At 51.7% G+C, this 18263-nt stretch overlaps 1 protein-coding gene across 1 annotated transcript in view; it reads right to left on the bottom strand.

Annotated features, from left to right (window-relative positions):
* LOC146026913 (uncharacterized) overlaps positions 1-18263 on the bottom strand; it is an 81412-nt gene that overhangs the window by 43090 nt on the left and 20059 nt on the right. The window lies entirely within an intron of this gene.

Consider the following 18263-nt stretch of genomic DNA (forward strand, 5'->3'; position numbering starts at 1 on the left):
CTACCATGGCTCCATCCATTCATCCATCCATCCATTTACCCATCCCCTTCTCCATCAATTCATCTTTCCATCCATTCATGCTTCGCCCCTTCCATCAATCTCTTCATTCATTCATCTACTCATACACACATCCATCCACCAGTCTCCATCTCTACCATTTCATCCCTCCATTTATTCATGCACCCCCCCCCCCCCCTTCACTCCATCACTCCTCTACTGGTCGCTCCATCCATTCATCCATACATCCTCCCTCCACCCATTATTCCATTACCCATTTATCCATCCATCCATCTGCCCATCTGCCCATCTGCCTATCCACTCACCCCTCTCTGTCCCACCCTTGGGAAGCTCATGTTACTCTATATTAACCATGCACCTCCATAAACTGAATTTTCAGTTAGAAAGGAAACAATTGTCTTTACCCTTATAAACTCGCATGGACTATTGGACTCTTACAGGTGCAGTCACCAAATAGACTGCTTGGGAGCTGAAACGCTAAAGAGTCAACATGGGCCTTATGGCTGGAGCCCTACAGTACCTTCTCTCTCACATCCACACCCCAGGAACCCTTATCCGGCTTTTACAAAAAAAAAAAACCTCTGAGCAGAGAAACCATATTTTCCTGGAGTTTTAAACTTTATAGACCAGAAAACCGAGACCAACGTATCTTTCATTTATCACCTTACTAGTGCTTCTATCATAAGATATAAATGATTTTCAACCAATTCGAAAAGCATCTGTCTCACATATTAAAACAAAGTGATAAATAAATAGAAAGATAGATCAATGCCTCAAGCTCTCATCCAATAATACTACTGCTGTTAGTGAGGATGGCAGAGGACACCGTTCTTTATAACTACTAACTGTGTTGTTCCAGAGGACAGTGAAACAAATCCTCATTGTGACAGTTCTGTTCTTGTGTAAAGTCCGGTAACAGAAAAACAAGTGAAAGGGAAATATTTCCTAATACATTTATTTAACAGGTGGCTAAGAGCTACAAAGCTTCGGACAGACAGACCCATCCTGCTGCCTCGGCACGGCCAAATGGTCGACGTGGAAAAGGTTGACATTGGAAAGGGTCGATGTGAGTTTTCTGTTGACCAATAGTGTTCAACCTTTTGACTGCTGACATTGACCTAATGACCGCATACTGTTACTCAGACCCGGCTGCTTCCGGTCGTCAAGCATGGAGAAATCATGGGCCTGAGCTTACCAAGTCTCAGAGTACCCCCCCTCCTCCCCTGCTGCAGCCGTATCCTCTTGCAACCTTATGAGGGGATTCTGTTAAGAAAACCCCCATCCCCATGTCTTGCAGCAGGAGAAATCATTTGAATGATTTGTAAGTAATGTGGGTGGGTGGTGGCGGCGGTATGTAATGCGCGCAGGGGGGGGGAGGGGGCGGCTCACCTACTGCTGCTTCTTCTTTCTGCTGGCCGGGAGGAGGGGGAACGGGAGCTGGGAGCCCGCTTGAAGGCCCTGGGAGGTGCTGTGAGCACATGCGCAGCAACCCTCCTATGGCCTTTTTGGATTTGGGCAAAGTGCTGCGGCTGCTGCCCGTGGCCCAGCCAGCCCAGGGGGGAGAGCAGACGGCCCCTTTTTAATGAGTTTTGGACCAGCCCTTTCCCGGTGGGCCAATCCACCCCTGCTTGCAAATATAAGTCAGTGGAGACTGACTTATATTTGTGGGCTCAGGGACAAAGACCGGGCAGACGGCTGATTTCAGGTGACGTCAGCTCCCCGCCCTGGTACGCCATGTCACGGCGGCAACATTTACAGGGGAACGCCCTGAATTTGCATGGGAATGACCATGAAATGCTGGGCGTTCCCATGTCTGAATGCTGCCAACGCCCCGTCCCGTCCTCCCCGGGCGAGCGACACGCTGACAGTGTAGGTCGGCAAGGGTGCTCGCACAGAAGCCCTGCACATGGGCATAAGCGATTATGCGCATGGCACAAACATCGGTCCCCCATGCGATCGTGCAGGGGACCAAGCAAACTTTATGGTGTGTTGGGGAAATTAGGAAAATACTCTAGATGAACCAATACATTGGTTTGATCAACCAGAACTGTACAGTACAGTACTGCGTATGATAGATCTGTGATCTGAGCAGGCTTAGCAGGGTAGTGGCGAGTGTTGCGCTGTACTCTGTATGATAGATCTGTGATCTGAGCGGGATTAGCAGGGGAGTGGCGAGTGTTGCACTGCACTCTGTGTATGATAGATCTGTGATCTGAGCAGGCTTAGCAGGGTAGTGGCGAGTGTTGCCCTGTACTCTGTATGATAGATCTGTGATCTGAGCGGGATTAGCAGGGGAGTGGCGAGTGTTGCACTGCACTCTGTGTATGATAGATCTGTGATCTGAGCGGGATTAGCAGGGGAGTGGCGAGTGTTGCACTGCACTCTGTGTATGATAGATCTGTGATCTGAGCGGGCTTAGCAGAGGAGTGGCGAGTGTTGCGCTGTACTCTGTGTAAGATAGATCTGTGATCTGAGCAGGCTTAGCATGGTAGTGGCGAGTGTTGCGCTGTATTCTGTATGATAGATCTGTGATCTGAGCAGGCTTAGCAGGGGAGTGGCGAGTGTTGCGCTGTACTCTGTGTATGATAGATCTGTGATCTGAGCAGGCTTAGCAGGGGAGTGGCGAGTGTTGCACTGTACTCTGTGTATGATAGATCTGTGATCTGAGCAGGCTTAGTTAGCAGGGGAGTGGCGAGTGTTGCGCTGTACTCTGTGTATGATAGATCTGTGATCTGAGCGGGCTTAGCAGAGGAGTGGCGAGTGTTGCGCTGTACTCTGTGTAAGATAGATCTGTGATCTGAGCAGGCTTAGCAGGGGAGTGGCGAGTGTTGCACTGTACTCTGTGTATGATAGATCTGTGATCTGAGCAGGCTTAGCAGGGGAGTGGCGAGTGTTGCACTGTACTCTGTGTATGATAGATCTGTGATCTGAGCAGGCTTAGCAGGGTAGTGGCGAGTGTTGCACTGTACTCTGTATGATAGATCTGTGATCTGAGCGGGCTTAGCAGAGGAGTGGCGAGTGTTGCACTGTACTCTGTGTATGATAGATCTGTGATCTGAGCAGGCTTAGCAGGGGAGTGGCGAGTGTTGCGCTGTACTCTGTGTATGATAGATCTGTGATCTGAGCGGGCTTAGCAGAGGAGTGGCGAGTGTTGCGCTGTACTCTGTGTAAGATAGATCTGTGATCTGAGCAGGCTTAGCAGGGGAGTGGCGAGTGTTGCACTGTACTCTGTGTATGATAGATCTGTGATCTGAGCAGGCTTAGCAGGGGAGTGGCGAGTGTTGCACTGTACTCTGTGTATGATAGATCTGTGATCTGAGCAGGCTTAGCAGGGTAGTGGCGAGTGTTGCACTGTACTCTGTATGATAGATCTGTGATCTGAGCGGGCTTAGCAGAGGAGTGGCGAGTGTTGCACTGTACTCTGTGTATGATAGATCTGTGATCTGAGCAGGCTTAGCAGGGGAGTGGCGAGTGTTGCGCTGTACTCTGTGTATGATAGATCTGTGATCTGAGCGGGCTTAGCAGAGGAGTGGCGAGTGTTGCGCTGTACTCTGTGTAAGATAGATCTGTGATCTGAGCAGGCTTAGCAGGGGAGTGGCGAGTGTTGCACTGTACTCTGTGTATGATAGATCTGTGATCTGAGCAGGCTTAGCAGGGGAGTGGCGAGTGTTGCACTGTACTCTGTGTATGATAGATCTGTGATCTGAGCAGGCTTAGCAGGGTAGTGGCGAGTGTTGCACTGTACTCTGTATGATAGATCTGTGATCTGAGCGGGCTTAGCAGGGTAGTGGCGAGTGTTGCACTGTACTCTGTGTATGATAGATCTGTGATCTGAGCAGGCTTAGCAGGGGAGTGGCGAGTGCTGCACTGTACTCTGTGTGATAGATCTGTGATCCGAGCGGGCTTAGCAGGGTAGTGGCGAGTGTTGCGCTGTACTCTGTATGATAGATCTGTGATCTGAGCAGGCTTAGCAGGGGAGTGGCGAGTGTTGCACTGCACTCTGTGTATGATAGATCTGTGATGTGAGCAGGCTTAGCAGGGGAGTGGCGAGTGTTGCACTGTACTCTGTGTATGATAGATCTGTGATCTGAGCAGGCTTAGCAGGGTAGTGGCGAGTGTTGCACTGTACTCTGTATGATAGATCTGTGATCTGAGCGGGCTTAGCAGAGGAGTGGCGAGTGTTGCACTGTACTCTGTGTATGATAGATCTGTGATCTGAGCAGGCTTAGCAGGGGAGTGGCGAGTGTTGCGCTGTACTCTGTGTATGATAGATCTGTGATCTGAGCGGGCTTAGCAGAGGAGTGGCGAGTGTTGCGCTGTACTCTGTGTAAGATAGATCTGTGATCTGAGCGGGCTTAGCAGAGGAGTGGCGAGTGTTGCGCTGTACTCTGTGTAAGATAGATCTGTGATCTGAGCAGGCTTAGCAGGGGAGTGGCGAGTGTTGCACTGTACTCTGTGTATGATAGATCTGTGATCTGAGCAGGCTTAGCAGGGGAGTGGCGAGTGTTGCACTGTACTCTGTGTATGATAGATCTGTGATCTGAGCAGGCTTAGCAGGGTAGTGGCGAGTGTTGCACTGTACTCTGTATGATAGATCTGTGATCTGAGCGGGCTTAGCAGAGGAGTGGCGAGTGTTGCACTGTACTCTGTGTATGATAGATCTGTGATCTGAGCAGGCTTAGCAGGGGAGTGGCGAGTGTTGCGCTGTACTCTGTGTATGATAGATCTGTGATCTGAGCGGGCTTAGCAGAGGAGTGGCGAGTGTTGCGCTGTACTCTGTGTAAGATAGATCTGTGATCTGAGCAGGCTTAGCAGGGGAGTGGCGAGTGTTGCACTGTACTCTGTGTATGATAGATCTGTGATCTGAGCAGGCTTAGCAGGGGAGTGGCGAGTGTTGCACTGTACTCTGTGTATGATAGATCTGTGATCTGAGCAGGCTTAGCAGGGTAGTGGCGAGTGTTGCACTGTACTCTGTATGATAGATCTGTGATCTGAGCGGGCTTAGCAGGGTAGTGGCGAGTGTTGCACTGTACTCTGTGTATGATAGATCTGTGATCTGAGCAGGCTTAGCAGGGGAGTGGCGAGTGCTGCACTGTACTCTGTGTGATAGATCTGTGATCCGAGCGGGCTTAGCAGGGTAGTGGCGAGTGTTGCGCTGTACTCTGTATGATAGATCTGTGATCTGAGCAGGCTTAGCAGGGGAGTGGCGAGTGTTGCACTGCACTCTGTGTATGATAGATCTGTGATGTGAGCAGGCTTAGCAGGGGAGTGGCGAGTGTTGCACTGCACTCTGTGTATGATAGATCTGTGATCTGAGCAGGCTTAGCAGGGGAGTGGCGAGTGTTGCGCTGTACTCTGTGTAAGATAGATCTGTGATCTGAGCAGGCTTAGCAGGGGAGTGGCGAGTGTTGCACTGTACTCTGTGTATGATAGATCTGTGATCTGAGCAGGCTTAGCAGGGGAGTGGCGAGTGTTGCACTGTACTCTGTGTATGATAGATCTGTGATCTGAGCAGGCTTAGCAGGGGAGTGGCGAGTGTTGCACTGTACTCTGTGTATGATAGATCTGTGATCTGAGCAGGCTTAGCAGGGTAGTGGCGAGTGTTGCGCTGTACTCTGTGTAAGATAGATCTGTGATCTGAGCAGGCTTAGCAGGGGAGTGGCGAGTGTTGCGCTGTACTCTGTGTATGATAGATCTGTGATCTGAGCAGGCTTAGCAGGGTAGTGGCGAGTGTTGCACTGTACTCTGTGTATGATAGATCTGTGATCTGAGCAGGCTTAGCAGGGCAGTGGCGAGTGTTGCGCTGTACTCTGTGTATGATAGATCTGTGATCTGAGCAGGCTTAGCAGGGGAGTGGCGAGTGTTGCACTGCACTCTGTGTATGATAGATCTGTGATCTGAGCAGGCTTAGCAGGGCAGTGGCGAGTGTTGCACTGTACTCTGTGTATGATAGATCTGTGATCTGAGCAGGCTTAGCAGGGGAGTGGCGAGTGTTGCACTGTACTCTGTGTATGATAGATCTGTGATCTGAGCAGGCTTAGCAGGGGAGTGGCGAGTGTTGCACTGCACTCTGTGTATGATAGATCTGTGATCTGAGCAGGCTTAGCAGGGTAGTGGCGAGTGTTGCACTGCACTCTGTGTATGATAGATCTGTGATCTGAGCAGGCTTAGCAGGGGAGTGGCGAGTGTTGCACTGTACTCTGTGTATGATAGATCTGTGATCTGAGCGGGCTTAGCAGGGTAGTGGCGAGTGTTGCGCTGCACTCTGTGTATGATAGATCTGTGATCTGAGCAGGCTTAGCAGGGGAGTGGCGAGTGTTGCACTGCACTCTGTGTATGATAGATCTGTGATCTGAGCAGGCTTAGCAGGGGAGTGGCGAGTGTTGCACTGCACTCTGTGAATGATAGATCTGTGATCTGAGCGGGCTTAGCAGGGGAGTGGCGAGTGTTGCACTGTACTCTGTGTATGATAGATCTGTGATCTGAGCAGGCTTAGCAGGGCAGTGGCGAGTGTTGCGCTGTACTCTGTGTATGATAGATCTGTGATCTGAGCAGGCTTAGCAGGGGAGTGGCGAGTGTTGCACTGCACTCTGTGTATGATAGATCTGTGATCTGAGCAGGCTTAGCAGGGGAGTGGCGAGTGTTGCACTGCACTCTGTGTATAATAGATCTGTGATCTGAGCAGGCTTAGCAGGGGAGTGGCGAGTGTTGCACTGCACTCTGTGTATGATAGATCTGTGATCTGAGCAGGCTTAGCAGGGGAGTGGCGAGTGTTGCACTGCACTCTGTGAATGATAGATCTGTGATCTGAGCGGGCTTAGCAGGGGAGTGGCGAGTGTTGCGCTGTACTCTGTGTATGATAGATCTGTGATCTGAGCAGGCTTAGCAGGGCAGTGGCGAGTGTTGCGCTGTACTCTGTGTATGATAGATCTGTGATCTGAGCAGGCTTAGCAGGGGAGTGGCGAGTGTTGCACTGCACTCTGTGTATGATAGATCTGTGATCTGAGCAGGCTTAGCAGGGGAGTGGCGAGTGTTGCACTGTACTCTGTGTATGATAGATCTGTGATCTGAGCAGGCTTAGCAGGGAAGTGGCGAGTGTTGCACTGCACTCTGTGTATGATAGATCTGTGATCTGAGCAGGCTTAGCAGGGGAGTGGCGAGTGTTGCACTGCACTCTGTGAATGATAGATCTGTGATCTGAGCAGGCTTAGCAGGGGAGTGGCGAGTGTTGCACTGTACTCTGTGTATGATAGATCTGTGATCTGAGCAGGCTTAGCAGGGCAGTGGCGAGTGTTGCACTGCACTCTGTGTATGATAGATCTGTGATCTGAGCAGGCTTAGCAGGGGAGTGGCGAGTGTTGCACTGCACTCTGTGTATGATAGATCTGTGATCTGAGCAGGCTTAGCAGGGGAGTGGCGAGTGTTGCACTGCACTCTGTGTATGATAGATCTGTGATCTGAGCAGGCTTAGCAGGGGAGTGGCGAGTGTTGCACTGCACTCTGTGTATAATAGATCTGTGATCTGAGCAGGCTTAGCAGGGGAGTGGCGAGTGTTGCACTGCACTCTGTGTATGATAGATCTGTGATCTGAGCAGGCTTAGCAGGGCAGTGGCGAGTGTTGCACTGCACTCTGTGTATGATAGATCTGTGATGTGAGCAGGCTTAGCAGGGGAGTGGCGAGTGTTGCACTGCACTCTGTGTATGATAGATCTGTGATCTGAGCAGGCTTAGCAGGGGAGTGGCGAGTGTTGCACTGCACTCTGTGTATGATAGATCTGTGATCTGAGCAGGCTTAGCAGGGGAGTGGCGAGTGTTGCACTGCACTCTGTGTATGATAGATCTGTGATCTGAGCAGGCTTAGCAGGGGAGTGGCGAGTGTTGCACTGTACTCTGTGTATGATAGATCTGTGATCTGAGCAGGCTTAGCAGGGGAGTGGCGAGTGTTGCACTGCACTCTGTGTATGATAGATCTGTGATCTGAGCAGGCTTAGCAGGGGAGTGGCGAGTGTTGCACTGCACTCTGTGTATGATAGATCTGTGATCTGAGCAGGCTTAGCAGGGGAGTGGCGAGTGTTGCACTGCACTCTGTGTATGATAGATCTGTGATCTGAGCAGGCTTAGCAGGGGAGTGGCGAGTGTTGCACTGTACTCTGTGTATGATAGATCTGTGATCTGAGCAGGCTTAGCAGGGGAGTGGCGAGTGTTGCACTGCACTCTGTGTATGATAGATCTGTGATCTGAGCAGGCTTAGCAGGGGAGTGGCGAGTGTTGCACTGCACTCTGTGTATGATAGATCTGTGATCTGAGCAGGCTTAGCAGGGGAGTGGCGAGTGTTGCACTGTACTCTGTGTATGATAGATCTGTGATCTGAGCAGGCTTAGCAGGGCAGTGGCGAGTGTTGCACTGCACTCTGTGTATGATAGATCTGTGATCTGAGCAGGCTTAGCAGGGGAGTGGCGAGTGTTGCACTGCACTCTGTGTATGATAGATCTGTGATCTGAGCAGGCTTAGCAGGGGAGTGGCGAGTGTTGCACTGCACTCTGTGTATGATAGATCTGTGATCTGAGCAGGCTTAGCAGGGGAGTGGCGAGTGTTGCACTGTACTCTGTGTATGATAGATCTGTGATGTGAGCAGGCTTAGCAGGGGAGTGGCGAGTGTTGCACTGTACTCTGTGTATGATAGATCTGTGATCTGAGCAGGCTTAGCAGGGCAGTGGCGAGTGTTGCGCTGTACTCTGTATGATAGATCTGTGATCTGAGCAGGCTTAGCAGGGTAGTGGCGAGTGTTGCGCTGCACTCTGTGTATGATAGATCTGTGATCTGAGCAGGCTTAGCAGGGGAGTGGCGAGTGTTGCGCTGCACTCTGTGTATGATAGATCTGTGATCTGAGCAGGCTTAGCAGGGGAGTGGCGAGTGTTGCACTGCACTCTGTGTATGGTAGATCTGTGATCTGAGCAGGCTTAGCAGGGGAGTGGCGAGTGTTGCACTGCACTCTGTGTATGATAGATCTGTGATCTGAGCAGGCTTAGCAGGGGAGTGGCGAGTGTTGCACTGCACTCTGTGTATGATAGATCTGTGATCTGAGCAGGCTTAGCAGGGGAGTGGTGAGTGTTGCACTGCACTCTGCGTATGATAGATCTGTGATGTGAGCAGGCTTAGCAGGGGAGTGGCGAGTGTTGCACTGTACTCTGTGTATGATAGATCTGTGATCTGAGCAGGCTTAGCAGGGCAGTGGCGAGTGTTGCGCTGTACTCTGTATGATAGATCTGTGATCTGAGCAGGCTTAGCAGGGGAGTGGCGAGTGTTGCACTGTACTCTGTGTATGATAGATCTGTGATCTGAGCGGGCTTAGCAGGGGAGTGGCGAGTGTTGCACTGTACTCTGTGTATAATAGATCTGTGATCCGAGCGGGCTTAGCAGGGGAGTGGCGAGTGTTGCACTGTACTCTGTATGATAGATCTATGATCTGAGCAGGCTTAGCAGGGGAGTGGCGAGTGTTGCACTGTACTCTGTGTATGATAGATCTGTGATCTGAGCGGGCTTAGCAGAGGAGTGGCGAGTGTTGCGCTGTACTCTGTGTAAGATAGATCTGTGATCTGAGCAGGCTTAGCATGGTAGTGGCGAGTGTTGCGCTGTATTCTGTATGATAGATCTGTGATCTGAGCAGGCTTAGCAGGGGAGTGGCGAGTGTTGCGCTGTACTCTGTGTATGATAGATCTGTGATCTGAGCAGGCTTAGCAGGGGAGTGGCGAGTGTTGCACTGTACTCTGTGTATGATAGATCTGTGATCTGAGCAGGCTTAGTTAGCAGGGGAGTGGCGAGTGTTGCGCTGTACTCTGTGTATGATAGATCTGTGATCTGAGCGGGCTTAGCAGAGGAGTGGCGAGTGTTGCGCTGTACTCTGTGTAAGATAGATCTGTGATCTGAGCAGGCTTAGCAGGGGAGTGGCGAGTGTTGCACTGTACTCTGTGTATGATAGATCTGTGATCTGAGCAGGCTTAGCAGGGGAGTGGCGAGTGTTGCACTGTACTCTGTGTATGATAGATCTGTGATCTGAGCAGGCTTAGCAGGGTAGTGGCGAGTGTTGCACTGTACTCTGTATGATAGATCTGTGATCTGAGCGGGCTTAGCAGAGGAGTGGCGAGTGTTGCACTGTACTCTGTGTATGATAGATCTGTGATCTGAGCAGGCTTAGCAGGGGAGTGGCGAGTGTTGCGCTGTACTCTGTGTATGATAGATCTGTGATCTGAGCGGGCTTAGCAGAGGAGTGGCGAGTGTTGCGCTGTACTCTGTGTAAGATAGATCTGTGATCTGAGCAGGCTTAGCAGGGGAGTGGCGAGTGTTGCACTGTACTCTGTGTATGATAGATCTGTGATCTGAGCAGGCTTAGCAGGGGAGTGGCGAGTGTTGCACTGTACTCTGTGTATGATAGATCTGTGATCTGAGCAGGCTTAGCAGGGTAGTGGCGAGTGTTGCACTGTACTCTGTATGATAGATCTGTGATCTGAGCGGGCTTAGCAGAGGAGTGGCGAGTGTTGCACTGTACTCTGTGTATGATAGATCTGTGATCTGAGCAGGCTTAGCAGGGGAGTGGCGAGTGTTGCGCTGTACTCTGTGTATGATAGATCTGTGATCTGAGCGGGCTTAGCAGAGGAGTGGCGAGTGTTGCGCTGTACTCTGTGTAAGATAGATCTGTGATCTGAGCAGGCTTAGCAGGGGAGTGGCGAGTGTTGCACTGTACTCTGTGTATGATAGATCTGTGATCTGAGCAGGCTTAGCAGGGGAGTGGCGAGTGTTGCACTGTACTCTGTGTATGATAGATCTGTGATCTGAGCAGGCTTAGCAGGGTAGTGGCGAGTGTTGCACTGTACTCTGTATGATAGATCTGTGATCTGAGCGGGCTTAGCAGGGTAGTGGCGAGTGTTGCACTGTACTCTGTGTATGATAGATCTGTGATCTGAGCAGGCTTAGCAGGGGAGTGGCGAGTGCTGCACTGTACTCTGTGTGATAGATCTGTGATCCGAGCGGGCTTAGCAGGGTAGTGGCGAGTGTTGCGCTGTACTCTGTATGATAGATCTGTGATCTGAGCAGGCTTAGCAGGGGAGTGGCGAGTGTTGCACTGCACTCTGTGTATGATAGATCTGTGATGTGAGCAGGCTTAGCAGGGGAGTGGCGAGTGTTGCACTGTACTCTGTGTATGATAGATCTGTGATCTGAGCAGGCTTAGCAGGGTAGTGGCGAGTGTTGCACTGTACTCTGTATGATAGATCTGTGATCTGAGCGGGCTTAGCAGAGGAGTGGCGAGTGTTGCACTGTACTCTGTGTATGATAGATCTGTGATCTGAGCAGGCTTAGCAGGGGAGTGGCGAGTGTTGCGCTGTACTCTGTGTATGATAGATCTGTGATCTGAGCGGGCTTAGCAGAGGAGTGGCGAGTGTTGCGCTGTACTCTGTGTAAGATAGATCTGTGATCTGAGCGGGCTTAGCAGAGGAGTGGCGAGTGTTGCGCTGTACTCTGTGTAAGATAGATCTGTGATCTGAGCAGGCTTAGCAGGGGAGTGGCGAGTGTTGCACTGTACTCTGTGTATGATAGATCTGTGATCTGAGCAGGCTTAGCAGGGGAGTGGCGAGTGTTGCACTGTACTCTGTGTATGATAGATTTGTGATCTGAGCAGGCTTAGCAGGGTAGTGGCGAGTGTTGCACTGTACTCTGTATGATAGATCTGTGATCTGAGCGGGCTTAGCAGAGGAGTGGCGAGTGTTGCACTGTACTCTGTGTATGATAGATCTGTGATCTGAGCAGGCTTAGCAGGGGAGTGGCGAGTGTTGCGCTGTACTCTGTGTATGATAGATCTGTGATCTGAGCGGGCTTAGCAGAGGAGTGGCGAGTGTTGCGCTGTACTCTGTGTAAGATAGATCTGTGATCTGAGCAGGCTTAGCAGGGGAGTGGCGAGTGTTGCACTGTACTCTGTGTATGATAGATCTGTGATCTGAGCAGGCTTAGCAGGGGAGTGGCGAGTGTTGCACTGTACTCTGTGTATGATAGATCTGTGATCTGAGCAGGCTTAGCAGGGTAGTGGCGAGTGTTGCACTGTACTCTGTATGATAGATCTGTGATCTGAGCGGGCTTAGCAGGGTAGTGGCGAGTGTTGCACTGTACTCTGTGTATGATAGATCTGTGATCTGAGCAGGCTTAGCAGGGGAGTGGCGAGTGCTGCACTGTACTCTGTGTGATAGATCTGTGATCCGAGCGGGCTTAGCAGGGTAGTGGCGAGTGTTGCGCTGTACTCTGTATGATAGATCTGTGATCTGAGCAGGCTTAGCAGGGGAGTGGCGAGTGTTGCACTGCACTCTGTGTATGATAGATCTGTGATGTGAGCAGGCTTAGCAGGGGAGTGGCGAGTGTTGCACTGCACTCTGTGTATGATAGATCTGTGATCTGAGCAGGCTTAGCAGGGGAGTGGCGAGTGTTGCGCTGTACTCTGTGTAAGATAGATCTGTGATCTGAGCAGGCTTAGCAGGGGAGTGGCGAGTGTTGCACTGTACTCTGTGTATGATAGATCTGTGATCTGAGCAGGCTTAGCAGGGGAGTGGCGAGTGTTGCACTGTACTCTGTGTATGATAGATCTGTGATCTGAGCAGGCTTAGCAGGGGAGTGGCGAGTGTTGCACTGTACTCTGTGTATGATAGATCTGTGATCTGAGCAGGCTTAGCAGGGTAGTGGCGAGTGTTGCGCTGTACTCTGTGTAAGATAGATCTGTGATCTGAGCAGGCTTAGCAGGGGAGTGGCGAGTGTTGCGCTGTACTCTGTGTATGATAGATCTGTGATCTGAGCAGGCTTAGCAGGGTAGTGGCGAGTGTTGCACTGTACTCTGTGTATGATAGATCTGTGATCTGAGCAGGCTTAGCAGGGCAGTGGCGAGTGTTGCGCTGTACTCTGTGTATGATAGATCTGTGATCTGAGCAGGCTTAGCAGGGGAGTGGCGAGTGTTGCACTGCACTCTGTGTATGATAGATCTGTGATCTGAGCAGGCTTAGCAGGGCAGTGGCGAGTGTTGCACTGTACTCTGTGTATGATAGATCTGTGATCTGAGCAGGCTTAGCAGGGGAGTGGCGAGTGTTGCACTGTACTCTGTGTATGATAGATCTGTGATCTGAGCAGGCTTAGCAGGGGAGTGGCGAGTGTTGCACTGCACTCTGTGTATGATAGATCTGTGATCTGAGCAGGCTTAGCAGGGTAGTGGCGAGTGTTGCACTGCACTCTGTGTATGATAGATCTGTGATCTGAGCAGGCTTAGCAGGGGAGTGGCGAGTGTTGCACTGTACTCTGTGTATGATAGATCTGTGATCTGAGCGGGCTTAGCAGGGTAGTGGCGAGTGTTGCGCTGCACTCTGTGTATGATAGATCTGTGATCTGAGCAGGCTTAGCAGGGGAGTGGCGAGTGTTGCACTGCACTCTGTGTATGATAGATCTGTGATCTGAGCAGGCTTAGCAGGGGAGTGGCGAGTGTTGCACTGCACTCTGTGAATGATAGATCTGTGATCTGAGCGGGCTTAGCAGGGGAGTGGCGAGTGTTGCACTGTACTCTGTGTATGATAGATCTGTGATCTGAGCAGGCTTAGCAGGGCAGTGGCGAGTGTTGCGCTGTACTCTGTGTATGATAGATCTGTGATCTGAGCAGGCTTAGCAGGGGAGTGGCGAGTGTTGCACTGCACTCTGTGTATGATAGATCTGTGATCTGAGCAGGCTTAGCAGGGGAGTGGCGAGTGTTGCACTGCACTCTGTGTATAATAGATCTGTGATCTGAGCAGGCTTAGCAGGGGAGTGGCGAGTGTTGCACTGCACTCTGTGTATGATAGATCTGTGATCTGAGCAGGCTTAGCAGGGGAGTGGCGAGTGTTGCACTGCACTCTGTGAATGATAGATCTGTGATCTGAGCGGGCTTAGCAGGGGAGTGGCGAGTGTTGCGCTGTACTCTGTGTATGATAGATCTGTGATCTGAGCAGGCTTAGCAGGGCAGTGGCGAGTGTTGCGCTGTACTCTGTGTATGATAGATCTGTGATCTGAGCAGGCTTAGCAGGGGAGTGGCGAGTGTTGCACTGCACTCTGTGTATGATAGATCTGTGATCTGAGCAGGCTTAGCAGGGGAGTGGCGAGTGTTGCACTGTACTCTGTGTATGATAGATCTGTGATCTGAGCAGGCTTAGCAGGGAAGTGGCGAGTGTTGCACTGCACTCTGTGTATGATAGATCTGTGATCTGAGCAGGCTTAGCAGGGGAGTGGCGAGTGTTGCACTGCACTCTGTGAATGATAGATCTGTGATCTGAGCAGGCTTAGCAGGGGAGTGGCGAGTGTTGCACTGTACTCTGTGTATGATAGATCTGTGATCTGAGCAGGCTTAGCAGGGCAGTGGCGAGTGTTGCACTGCACTCTGTGTATGATAGATCTGTGATCTGAGCAGGCTTAGCAGGGGAGTGGCGAGTGTTGCACTGCACTCTGTGTATGATAGATCTGTGATCTGAGCAGGCTTAGCAGGGGAGTGGCGAGTGTTGCACTGCACTCTGTGTATGATAGATCTGTGATCTGAGCAGGCTTAGCAGGGGAGTGGCGAGTGTTGCACTGCACTCTGTGTATAATAGATCTGTGATCTGAGCAGGCTTAGCAGGGGAGTGGCGAGTGTTGCACTGCACTCTGTGTATGATAGATCTGTGATCTGAGCAGGCTTAGCAGGGCAGTGGCGAGTGTTGCACTGCACTCTGTGTATGATAGATCTGTGATGTGAGCAGGCTTAGCAGGGGAGTGGCGAGTGTTGCACTGCACTCTGTGTATGATAGATCTGTGATCTGAGCAGGCTTAGCAGGGGAGTGGCGAGTGTTGCACTGCACTCTGTGTATGATAGATCTGTGATCTGAGCAGGCTTAGCAGGGGAGTGGCGAGTGTTGCACTGCACTCTGTGTATGATAGATCTGTGATCTGAGCAGGCTTAGCAGGGGAGTGGCGAGTGTTGCACTGTACTCTGTGTATGATAGATCTGTGATCTGAGCAGGCTTAGCAGGGGAGTGGCGAGTGTTGCACTGCACTCTGTGTATGATAGATCTGTGATCTGAGCAGGCTTAGCAGGGGAGTGGCGAGTGTTGCACTGCACTCTGTGTATGATAGATCTGTGATCTGAGCAGGCTTAGCAGGGGAGTGGCGAGTGTTGCACTGCACTCTGTGTATGATAGATCTGTGATCTGAGCAGGCTTAGCAGGGGAGTGGCGAGTGTTGCACTGTACTCTGTGTATGATAGATCTGTGATCTGAGCAGGCTTAGCAGGGGAGTGGCGAGTGTTGCACTGCACTCTGTGTATGATAGATCTGTGATCTGAGCAGGCTTAGCAGGGGAGTGGCGAGTGTTGCACTGCACTCTGTGTATGATAGATCTGTGATCTGAGCAGGCTTAGCAGGGGAGTGGCGAGTGTTGCACTGTACTCTGTGTATGATAGATCTGTGATCTGAGCAGGCTTAGCAGGGCAGTGGCGAGTGTTGCACTGCACTCTGTGTATGATAGATCTGTGATCTGAGCAGGCTTAGCAGGGGAGTGGCGAGTGTTGCACTGCACTCTGTGTATGATAGATCTGTGATCTGAGCAGGCTTAGCAGGGGAGTGGCGAGTGTTGCACTGCACTCTGTGTATGATAGATCTGTGATCTGAGCAGGCTTAGCAGGGGAGTGGCGAGTGTTGCACTGTACTCTGTGTATGATAGATCTGTGATGTGAGCAGGCTTAGCAGGGGAGTGGCGAGTGTTGCACTGTACTCTGTGTATGATAGATCTGTGATCTGAGCAGGCTTAGCAGGGCAGTGGCGAGTGTTGCGCTGTACTCTGTATGATAGATCTGTGATCTGAGCAGGCTTAGCAGGGTAGTGGCGAGTGTTGCGCTGCACTCTGTGTATGATAGATCTGTGATCTGAGCAGGCTTAGCAGGGGAGTGGCGAGTGTTGCGCTGCACTCTGTGTATGATAGATCTGTGATCTGAGCAGGCTTAGCAGGGGAGTGGCGAGTGTTGCACTGCACTCTGTGTATGGTAGATCTGTGATCTGAGCAGGCTTAGCAGGGGAGTGGCGAGTGTTGCACTGCACTCTGTGTATGATAGATCTGTGATCTGAGCAGGCTTAGCAGGGGAGTGGCGAGTGTTGCACTGCACTCTGTGTATGATAGATCTGTGATCTGAGCAGGCTTAGCAGGGGAGTGGTGAGTGTTGCACTGCACTCTGCGTATGATAGATCTGTGATGTGAGCAGGCTTAGCAGGGGAGTGGCGAGTGTTGCACTGTACTCTGTGTATGATAGATCTGTGATCTGAGCAGGCTTAGCAGGGCAGTGGCGAGTGTTGCGCTGTACTCTGTATGATAGATCTGTGATCTGAGCAGGCTTAGCAGGGGAGTGGCGAGTGTTGCACTGTACTCTGTGTATGATAGATCTGTGATCTGAGCGGGCTTAGCAGGGGAGTGGCGAGTGTTGCACTGTACTCTGTGTATAATAGATCTGTGATCCGAGCGGGCTTAGCAGGGGAGTGGCGAGTGTTGCACTGTACTCTGTATGATAGATCTATGATCTGAGCAGGCTTAGCAGGGGAGTGGCGAGTGTTGCACTGTACTCTGTGTATGATAGATCTGTGATCTGAGTAGGCTTAGCAGGGCAGTGGCGAGTGTTGCGCTGTACTCTGTATATGATGATCTATGATCTAATCAGGCTTAGCAGGGTAGTGGCGAGTGTTGCGCTGTACTCTGTATGATAGATCTGTGATCTGAGCGGGCTTAGCAGGGTAGTGGCGAGTGTTGCGCTGTACTCTGTATATGATAGATCTATGATCTGATCAGGCTTAGCAGGGTAGTGGCGAGTGTTGCGCTGTACTCTGTATGATAGATCTGTGATCTGAGCAGGCTTAGCAGGGTAGTGGCGAGTGTTGCGCTGTACTCTCTGTATGATAGATCTGTGATCTGAGCGGGTGTAGCAGGGCAGTGGCGAGTGTTGCGCTGTACTCTGTGTATGATAGATCTGTGATCCGAGCAGGCTTAGCAGGGCAGTGGCGAGTGTTGCGCTGTACTCTGTATGATAGATCTGTGATCTGAGCAGGCATAGCAGGGTAGTGGCGAGTGTTGCGCTGTACTCTCTGTATGATAGATCTGTGATCTGAGCGGGTGTAGCAGGGCAGTGGCGAGTGTTGCGCTGTACTCTGTGTATGATAGATCTGTGATCCGAGCAGGCTTAGCAGGGCAGTGGCGAGTGTTGCGCTGTGCTCTGTATGATAGATCTGTGATCTGAGCGGGCTTAGCAGGGCAGTGGCGAGTGTGGCACTGTACTCTGTATGATAGATCTGTGATCCGAGCAGGCTTAGCAGGGCAGTGACGAGTGTTGCGCTGTGCTCTGTGTATGATAGATCTGTGACCTGAGCGGGCTTAGCAGGTTAGTGGTGACTGTTGCGCTGTACTCTGTGTATGATAGATCTGTGACCTGAGCGGACTTAGCAGGTTAGTGGTGACTGTTGCGCTGTACTCTGTGAATGATAGATCTGTGATCTGAGCGGGCTTAGCAGGGCAGTGGCGAGTGTTGCGCTGTACTCTGTGTATGATACATCTGTGATCTGAGCGGGCTTAGCAGGGCAGTGGCGAGTGTTGCGCTGTACTCTGTATGATAGATTTGTGATCTGAGCAGGCTTAGCAGGGTAGTGGCGAGTGTTGCACTGTATTCTGTATGATAGATCTGTGATCTGAGGGCAGGGCCGGTGCAAGGCACCGGAGCGCCCCAGGCAAGTCGGGGTCGGGGCGCCCCGGTGCCGGGGGGGGGGGGGGGGCGGGCGGCATCCCTGCCAGGGGTGTCCCTGCAGTGCAGGAGCGGTCAGGGGTGTCCGTGCGGCAGTGGTACCTGCGGTCAGGGGTGTCCGTGCGGCAGTGGTACCTGCGGTCAGGGGTGTCCGTGCGGCAGTGGTACCTGCGGTCAGGGGTGTCCGTGCGGCAGAGGTACCTGTGGTCAGGGGTGTCCGTGTGGCAGTGGTACCTGCGGCGCCGTCATGTGTATAAAGCTGGCTGCGGCCGGCGGGGTCCCTGCAGTGAATAGAAAATAACTAGCGCTTCCTGCGCCGCCGAGCGCATATCGCTAGTTATTTTCTATTCACTGCAGGGACCCCGCCGGCCGCAGCCAGCTTTATACACATGACGGCGCCGCAGGTACCACTGCCGCACGGACACCCCTGACCGCAGGTACCACT

This window comes from Crinia signifera, chromosome 8, assembly GCF_055691185.1.
Source record: "Crinia signifera chromosome 8, ASM5569118v1, whole genome shotgun sequence".
Taxonomy (NCBI): domain Eukaryota; kingdom Metazoa; phylum Chordata; class Amphibia; order Anura; family Myobatrachidae; genus Crinia; species Crinia signifera.